The following is an 8720-nucleotide window of genomic DNA, read 5'->3' on the forward strand; positions in this document are numbered from 1 at the left end:
CATATGTATCACTTTGATGTTGTGGGATCACTGGCTTCTTGCTCAACGGATTTCGCTTCTGCACTTGGGGCAGGTGGTTCCACCCAGGTAGTGGTGGGCCTGGGTTCTCGACGGCCCCCGAGTGTTACTTTGTGGCGGAGCGACAGGGCAGGTTGTGACTACCTAGGAGACATGTGGGCTTGGTCCTGGTCGGAGTCCGCAGATACTTCAGAACCATGCTTAACGAGATTGGGTATTTGATCTGAGTTGGTATTGACCTATACGCACTAACCGCCATGTGGGACAAGATATGGGCAGCTGGCATCATAGTATCAGCCGAAGCTTACCAGATGTCAGCGGTTGAGCATCGCGCGCCAGATTGGACTGGAACGTCGACTCTTGTATTAGGGGGGATAGGTCTGCTTCCAGCCTCCCATACAACGTGCAGGAGTGCAAAGGGCGATGGGCCCAAGACCCCTGCGCGCTTAGGATTTAGACCAGTGTGCTGACCTCTTTGTTAAGCCTAGGTAGGCCTGCGACATGTTGATCTTTTGAGGCCGGGCATGACCCAAGAAAGTGTGTCCGGCCAGAGGGATCGAGCGTGTCGAGTAATGTGGTGCACCCATCCAGGGAAGATTGATCTATTCGAATAGCTGTGTCCACGGTAACAGGACGACCCGGAGTTGTATTCCGACCTCATGACAACTGATACGTCTCCAACGTATCTATAATTTTTGTTTGTTCCATGCTGTTTTATTATCAATCTTGGATGTTTTATAATTATTTTATAGTCATTTTATATCATTTTTTGGTACTAACCTATTGACATAGTGCCAAGTGCCAGTCGCTGTTTTTCCATGTTTTTTTACATCACAGAAAATCAATATCAAACGGAGTCCAAATGCCATGAAACTTTAAGATTTTTTATGGACCAGAAGGAAGATGTTGGGCCCTGGTTGCACCTGGGGGGAGTCCCGAGGATGGGACAACCCACCAGGGCGCGCCAGGAGGCCCAGGCACGCCCTGGTGGGTTGTGCCCACCTCGGGTGCCCCCCGGACCGCCCCTTTGCTCTATAAATACCCCAATATTCCCAAAACCCTAGGGGAGTCGACGAAATATTCATCCAGCCGCCGCAGAGTCCAGAACCACCAGATCCAATCTAGACACCATCACGGAGTGGTTCACCACTTCCATTGGTGCCTCTCCGATGATGCGTGAGTAGTTCTTTGTAGACCTTCGGGTCCGTAGTTAGTAGCTAGATGGCTTCATCTCTCTCTCTTGATTCTCAATACAATGGTCTCTTGGAGATCCATATGATGTAACTCTTTTGTGGTGTGTTTGTTGGGATCGATGAGCTTTGAGTTTATGATCAGATCTATCTTTTTATATCCATGGAAGTATTTGAGTTTCTTTGATCTCTTTTATGCATGAGCTCTTATAGCCTCGTATTTGTTCTCCGATATTTGGGTTTTGTTTGGCCAACTTGATCTATTTATCTTGCAATGGGAAGAGGTGCCTGGTAGTGGGTTCGATCTTACGGTGCTTGATCCAAGTGATATAAAGGGAACTGACACGTATGTATCATTGCTACTAAGGATAAAAAGATGGGATCTATATCTACCACCATAGATAAATGGATATCGTCTACATCATGTCATCATTCTTATTGCATTACTCCGTTTTTCCATGAACTTGATACACTAGATGCATGCTGGATAGCGGTCGATGTGTGGAGTAATAGTAGTAGATGCAGGCAGGAGTCGGTCTACTAATCTTGGACGTGATGCCTATGTAATGATCATTGCCTGGATATCATCATAATTATTTGAGGTTCTATCAATTGCCCAACAGTAATTTGTTCACCCACCGCTTTGCTATTTTTCTCGAGAGAAGCCACTAGTGAAACCTACGGCCCCCGGGTCTCTTTCTCATATTATTTGCCTTTGCGATCTACTTTTATTTGCTTTTATTTTTAGATCTATTAAACCAAAAACCCAAAAATACCTTGCTGCAATTTATTTTATTTAGCGTTCGATCTATCAATATTTACAACTTTCCCCCGTCCTCGTGCCATTTCTAGAGCCGTTACCCGAAAGGGATTGACAACCCCTTTAACACGTCGGGTTGCGAGTGGTTGTTATTTGTGTGCAGGGGCTGTTTACGTTGTGTTGCTTGGTTCTTCTACTGGTTCGATAATCTTGGTTTCATATCTAAGGGAAATACCTACCGCTGCTATGCTGCATCATCCCTTCCTCTTTGGGGAAAAAACTGACGTAGCTTCAAGCGACATCAACAACTAGAACCGGATACTTAATAAAACACACCCTTTCAAGTGCCAGATACAACCCGGTGATCGCTTTCCCACAGGGTGACGAGGGGAGGATCGCAAGGTAGGATTATTCTATATGTTGTTACTTGGTGAACTTACCAGCTACTCTCTTCTATATGCTTCAAGATGGAGGCTGCCAGAAGCGTAGTCTTCGATAGGACTAGCTTCTCCCCCTCTTATTCTGGCATTCTGCAGTTCAGTCCACAGATACTACCCATTTCATTGATACCAATGAATATGTAGTGTAGATCCTTGCTTGCGAGTACTTTGGATGAGTACTCACAGTTGCTTTGCTTCCCTCTTTTCCCCTTCGATAACCGGTCGCTGCAATAAGACATTGGAGCCCAGGAGCCAGACACCACCGTCGACGACGACCCCTACTACACCAGGGGTGCCTATTACTACGTTCAGGCCGCCAACGACCAGGAGTAGGTAGGAGGATCCCAGGCAAGAGGCCTGCGCCTCTTCGATCTATATCGCAGTTTGTGCTAGCCATCTTATGGCAACTTGTTTAACTTATGTCTATACTTAGATATTGTTGCTTTCGCTGACTCGTTTATGTTCGAGAACTTGTATTCGAGCCCTCGAGGCTCCTGGCTTGTAATATGATGCTTGTATGACTTATTTTTGTTTAGAGTTTTGTTGTGATATCTTCCCGTGAGTCCCTGATCTTGATGATAGCCCACAAGTATAGGGGATCGCAACGGTTTTCGAGGGTAGAGTATTCAACCCAAATTTATTGATTCAACACAAGGGGAGCCAAAGAATATTCTCAAGTACTAGCAGCTAAGTTATCAGTTCAACCACACCTAAAAGACTTAATATCTGCAACAAAGTATTTAGTAGAAAAGTAGTATGGAAGTAACGGTGGCAAAAGTAATAGTAGCAGTTTTGTAGCAATCGTAATAGTGGCAACATAAAAGTAACTTAGCAAAGATCAATATGAAACGAACTTGTACGCAATGGATCAATGATGGATAATTATGTTGGATGGCATTCATCATGCAACCGTTATAACATTGGGTAACACAGAACTAGCTCCAATTCATCAATATAATGTAGGCATGTATTTCGTATATAGTCATATGTGCTTATGGAAAAGAACTTGCATGACATCTTTTGTCCTACCCTCCCGTGGCAGCGGGGTCCTATTGGAAACTAAGGGATATTAAGGCCTCCTTTTAATAGAGTACCAGACCAAAGCATTAGCACTTAGTGAATACATGAACTCCTCAAACTACGGTCATCATCGGGAAGTGTCCCAACTATTGTCACTCCAGGGTTGCCGGATCATAACTCGTAGTAGTTGCATATAACTTGCAAGATCGGATCAAGAACACAAATATATTCATGAAAATATAATAGGTTTAGATCTGAAATCATGGCACTCGGGCCCTAGTGACAAGCATTAGGCATAGCAAAGTCATAGAAACATCAATCTTAGAACAAAAACAACACCATGGAAATTCTGCCGAAAACAACTTCAGTCTAGGTTAGTTCCATTCGAATCATGCAAATTAGAGTCCAAAACAAGGGCAACAGAGTTTGGAAAAGTATATAAGATGGAGACGTATCAACTCCCCCAAGCTTAACCCATTGCTCCTCAAGCAATTCAGTTGACAAACTGAAAGTGATAAGGAAAAACTTTTACAAACTCTGTTTGATCTTGTTGTTGCAAATATGTAAAGCCAACATTCAAGTTTTCAGCAAAGATAATGAACTAACCATATTCACAATAACATTTAGGTCTCACATTCACCCATATTAATGGCATAATCAACTAGTGAGCAATAATAATAAATCTCGGATGACAACACATTTTCAAAATAATCATGATGTAATATAACAAGATGGTATCTCGCTAGCCCTTTCCGAGACCGCAAAACATAAATGCAGAGCACCCCTGAAGATCAAGGACTGACTAGACATTGTAATTCATGGTAAAAGAGATCCAGTCATAGTCATACTCAATATAAATTAATAACAACACATACAAATGACAGTGGTGCTCTCTAACTGGTGCTTTTTATAAGAGGATGATGGCTCGACAATAAAAGTAAATAGATAGGCCCTTCCCAGAGGGAAGCAGGGATTTGCAGAGGTGGTAGAGCACGGGTTTTTAAAACATAGATAAATAATATTTTGAGCGATATGCTTTCATTGTCATTATAGGCAGTTCCCAAACAGAATGGTAAAGTTTATACTCCCCCACCACCAACAAGCACATTCCACGGCTGGTCCGAAACAACGGGTACCGTCCAACTAACAACAGTCCCGGGGGAGTTTTGTTTGCAATTAGATTTTGATTTGATTTGAGCATGGGACTAGGCATCCCGGTTACCAGCCATTTTCTCGTGAATGATGAGCGGAGTCCACTCATCATGAGAATAACCCACCTAGCATGGAAGATATCGACAGCCCTAGTTACTACATGGGTGATTCGAGCATACAAAACTGATTATCATTTGAAGGTTTGGAGTTTGGCACATGCAAATTTACTTGGAACAGCAGGTAAATACCGCATAAAGGAAGGTATGGTGGACTCATATGGAACAACTTTGGGTTTATGGAAGTGGATGCATAAGCAGTATCCCCGCTTAGTACAAGTGAAGGCTAGAAAAATACTAGGGAGCGACCAACTAGAGAGCGACAATAGTCATAGACATGCATTGAGATTAACCAACATTGAGTGCAAGCGTGAGTAGGATATAAATCACCATGAACATATATATCATGGAGGCTATGTTGATTTTGTTTCAACTACATGCGTGAACATGTGCCAAGTCAAGCCACTCGAATCATTCAAAGGAGGAGACCATCTGTCGGGGGTTGGGTGCGACATATGCCAATGGATGGCTTATCATGGTGGGAGCGAGTAGAACGTCGCCGGTGCCTGGAAGCGGGATGAGGCGTAGACACGAACGTCAGCATACTTTACCCTGGTTCGGGGTTCTCCTAGGAGATAACACCCCTAGTCCTGCTCTGCGGGGTCTCCGCATGATCACTAAGGCACTAGTGAGTACAATGGTGCTTCTCGAGCTGTATGCTAGAGGTAGAAGAAGGCAAGCACGCTCTCTCCTTCCTCTAGGTATGAGTCTAGTTCTAACAGGTTGGGAACCCTTTGCATGGGTGCCCTGGGGGGTTTATATAGTCCTACCCCCAGGGGTACAATGGTAATCTGGCCGGGTGTAGGACCCGGCTGTCAGTGTCTGGTCGCCGGCTTCTCCGCCGGTTGCTGGGGCCCGCCGCCTGGTCTGGTACGGAGCCGACAGGCCGCTCCCTCCGCTCGCGGGTCTTGCCGGCCGTTGGTTACTATAGCCATGGTGCTAATGACGCATTCTTGGTCACGGGAGCGTGGCTACAGTCCCACCGCCTGGTGGGAGATCACTGTAGCCACTCCGGGTCTCATCTGGTTAATGGTGCGCGGGCCCCGAGGGAGGAACGGGCCGCCTGCTGGGAGCCGGCCTCCCTCAGGTCCGACTGGTCAGGCCTCCGCCGACTCCCAGGCTCTTGCTGCCTAGTAGGGCCCGCCACCTGCAGGCCGTACCGATAGGTCATCGTGGGAACAGGGCCTTGCCTGCCAGCAGGGACGTCAAGGACGGAGTGGCAACAGTCCCACGTACAGGCAGAGATCTCTGCCTATACGGAGCACTGTGGCCACGCCCGGCCCTGGATATGGGGGGGATGGGCTACACTGTAGCCTCACCCGGTTTCGTCTTCTTAAATGGGAGCGCAGACTCTGAGGGCGCGGTGGGCCAACTGCTAGGAGCCGACCTCTCTGGAGGCTGCCCGCAGGAAGTCGGCCCGTCTTGGAGCCGCCTTCTTGAACTCGGCCGCCTTCCGGCAGCCGGCCGCTTGGGACAGCCGGCCACCAGAAGGCGGCACTTATTCTTGGTGCCTTTGAGGGACGCAGCCAGCCCCGATGTCTTGAAAGGCTCACAGACTCGGGTTAGGCTACCCGTGGCCCATTACTCCGACAGTAGTCCCTGAAGCCGGTGAGGCGTCAAAGCTAATTAGCCGAGAAGCCTCAACAGTTTCCTTCTCTAAGTGCTCTGGTCTTGAAGCTTCATCCGACTCCTAGCGCGTCACATGGAGGGAGTCGGCCACGGCCAGTCGGACTTAACCGAAAACTTCGAACGCAACAATGGGAACCAAGTGGCGTACTAGCGAAGCCTCCAGGCCCGCCGCCCGCCGTAGGCATGCCACTTGGCGCCAACCAACTGGGCCAGGCTGCCAGCCCACGCGCGTGATGGGACGCGACAGTAGGTAGGGCCCGCCACTACCGGGCCTCGGCACGCAAGCGGATCCGCCGCGGCCGAGGCGGCCGGTTGAGCTTCTCCGCGGAGTTACCGCACGTGGTAACTCGCGCGATAAAACGGGGGGATGTGGGGTCGTGGGCACAGTTAATCCCACGATCCCACGCTCACCCCCTCGGCTTCGCAGCCCGACGGCTATAAGTAGGGGGAGGAGGGGAAGCGGCAGAGCACGCGCGCCCTCCTGCCCCTACTCTTGCCTCTTTCTTCCTCCTCTCACCGCAGCGCCCTTGAGCTCCGCCAGAGTGCTGCCGCCGTCGCTTCCGTCGAGCTCTTCCGCCCGAGCCCTTCTCGGCCCTGCTTCGATCCCAGCTCCCCTGCCGCGCCATTTGCCTCGCCAAGCTCTTCATGGTGCGCGAGCAGGGAGGAGACTGGGACGGGTCGAACGTCAACGACGACCACACCGCCTTCCTCTGCGACACGCGATGCCTTCCCAACGCTGGCTACGTGAAGGCGCGCCTGCCTCCCGAGGGGGAGATTTCGTCGGCGCCGGGGGAGGGCGAGCGGGTCGTCTTCCGCTCGCACTTCATCCGCGGCATCGGCCTGCCAGCGAGCGGCTTCCTTCGCTCGTTCCTCGACTTCTACCATCTCCCACCTCACCACATCACGCCCAACACCGTGATGCTTCTCTCCGCCTTCGTCACAATGTGCGAAGGCTACCTCGGCATCCTCCCCACCATCGAGTTGTGGGGAGCGTTCTTATATACCAAGTTGGGCACCTCAGTCCGGGAGGTGGCTGCTCAGTGCGGTGCCTTCTCGGCGTGCGCCGTCCGTCTCCAAGGAACGCCTTCCCCTCCATCAAGCTGCCACAGTCGGTCAAGATGTGGCAGCAATCTTACTTCTATGTGGAGAACGTCGACCCGGCCATCGACTTCCTCAACCTGCCGGCCTACGAAGCCAGCCCACCGGCTGAGCCTCGGGCTAATTGGGGCTACAAGCCGAAGCCGGTGTCACCAGACGGCGCCGCCACCATCAATCGACTCCGGGCACTGGTCGAAGCCGAAGGCCTCAAAGCGTCCGACTTGCTGGTCGCCTTTGTCGTGCGCTGGGTTCTCCCACTCCAAGGCCGGCCTAACCTGATCTGCCGGATGAGCGAGCACCGCGACCCGTGCCGGCTGAGCACCAAGGAGATGCCGGCTGCCGAGGTGGCAAACTTGGTGAACGAGATCTCCGACCTCAAGCTGGACGGGTCCTGGCAGTTCGGCAAGTAGCCGTACTCCCGCGCGGATCCACTGCCTGCCGTAAGCTTTTCAACCTTTTCCCTCTTTCGTGCTTTATCTTGATTCCGTCCTGTTGATTCGACCAGCCGGCCTCTTGCTTTTTAGAAATAGATCTACATGTCCAAGGCGATGGCTGCCGTCGTGGGGGTGGGCGGCCCGTACCTACCGGACCGAGCGGTAAGCGACGTGGACGACCCCGACTTGGGGGCGGCCGCCTTGGAAGATGACGCCACATGCGGCGTCTATGGAGCAGGCGGCTTCGAAGAGGGGGTCGGCGTTGAGTCGTGGCCATACGACTTTGAGGAGGAGGAGGAGGAGCCGCACCCTTCACGAGGCGCCGACAAGGCGGACGCGGGCCCCTCTGCCGAGCCGTCTACCCGAGGCGGTACACGAAAGCGTAAACAGGGCCGCCTTGTTCGGTAGCGCGCCGAAGAAGGCCAAGAATCCGACCGTCGCGACGAGGCAGAAGGAAGCCGCCGTGAAGGCGGCCAAGTTCCAAAAACTCCCGAAGTCGCCTCCCATGGTGTCGGCGTAAGTATCTTTTTCTCGTGCCTTCCCTTCTTGTTGATTTTATCTGAGCTTCTTCTCCTTGTCTTCTTGATTTAGGGCTCTGCTCTCGCTCGAGAAGTCAGCCGCCGCCTCCGTTATTGGGTCGGCGGAGGCCTCCACCACCAGTCGGCGAATCGATCCCGTGGCCGACCACCGGGAGGCGCGGGAGTGAAACGCACGTGAGGTGTGCGAGGAGCAGGAGGCCGCCTGCCGGGAGAAGGCGGAGGCAGACAAGGCGGATGCCGCCGCACTGAAGAAGCTGGCGGAGGCCGAGGCCGCCACGAAGAAGCGGCTTGAAGAAACCGCATGCCGCCAGGATCTGCTCTTCG

This window comes from Triticum urartu, chromosome 4A (assembly GCF_056163025.1).
Source record: "Triticum urartu cultivar PI428250 chromosome 4A, HENAU_Tu73, whole genome shotgun sequence".
NCBI classification, from domain to species: domain Eukaryota; kingdom Viridiplantae; phylum Streptophyta; class Magnoliopsida; order Poales; family Poaceae; genus Triticum; species Triticum urartu.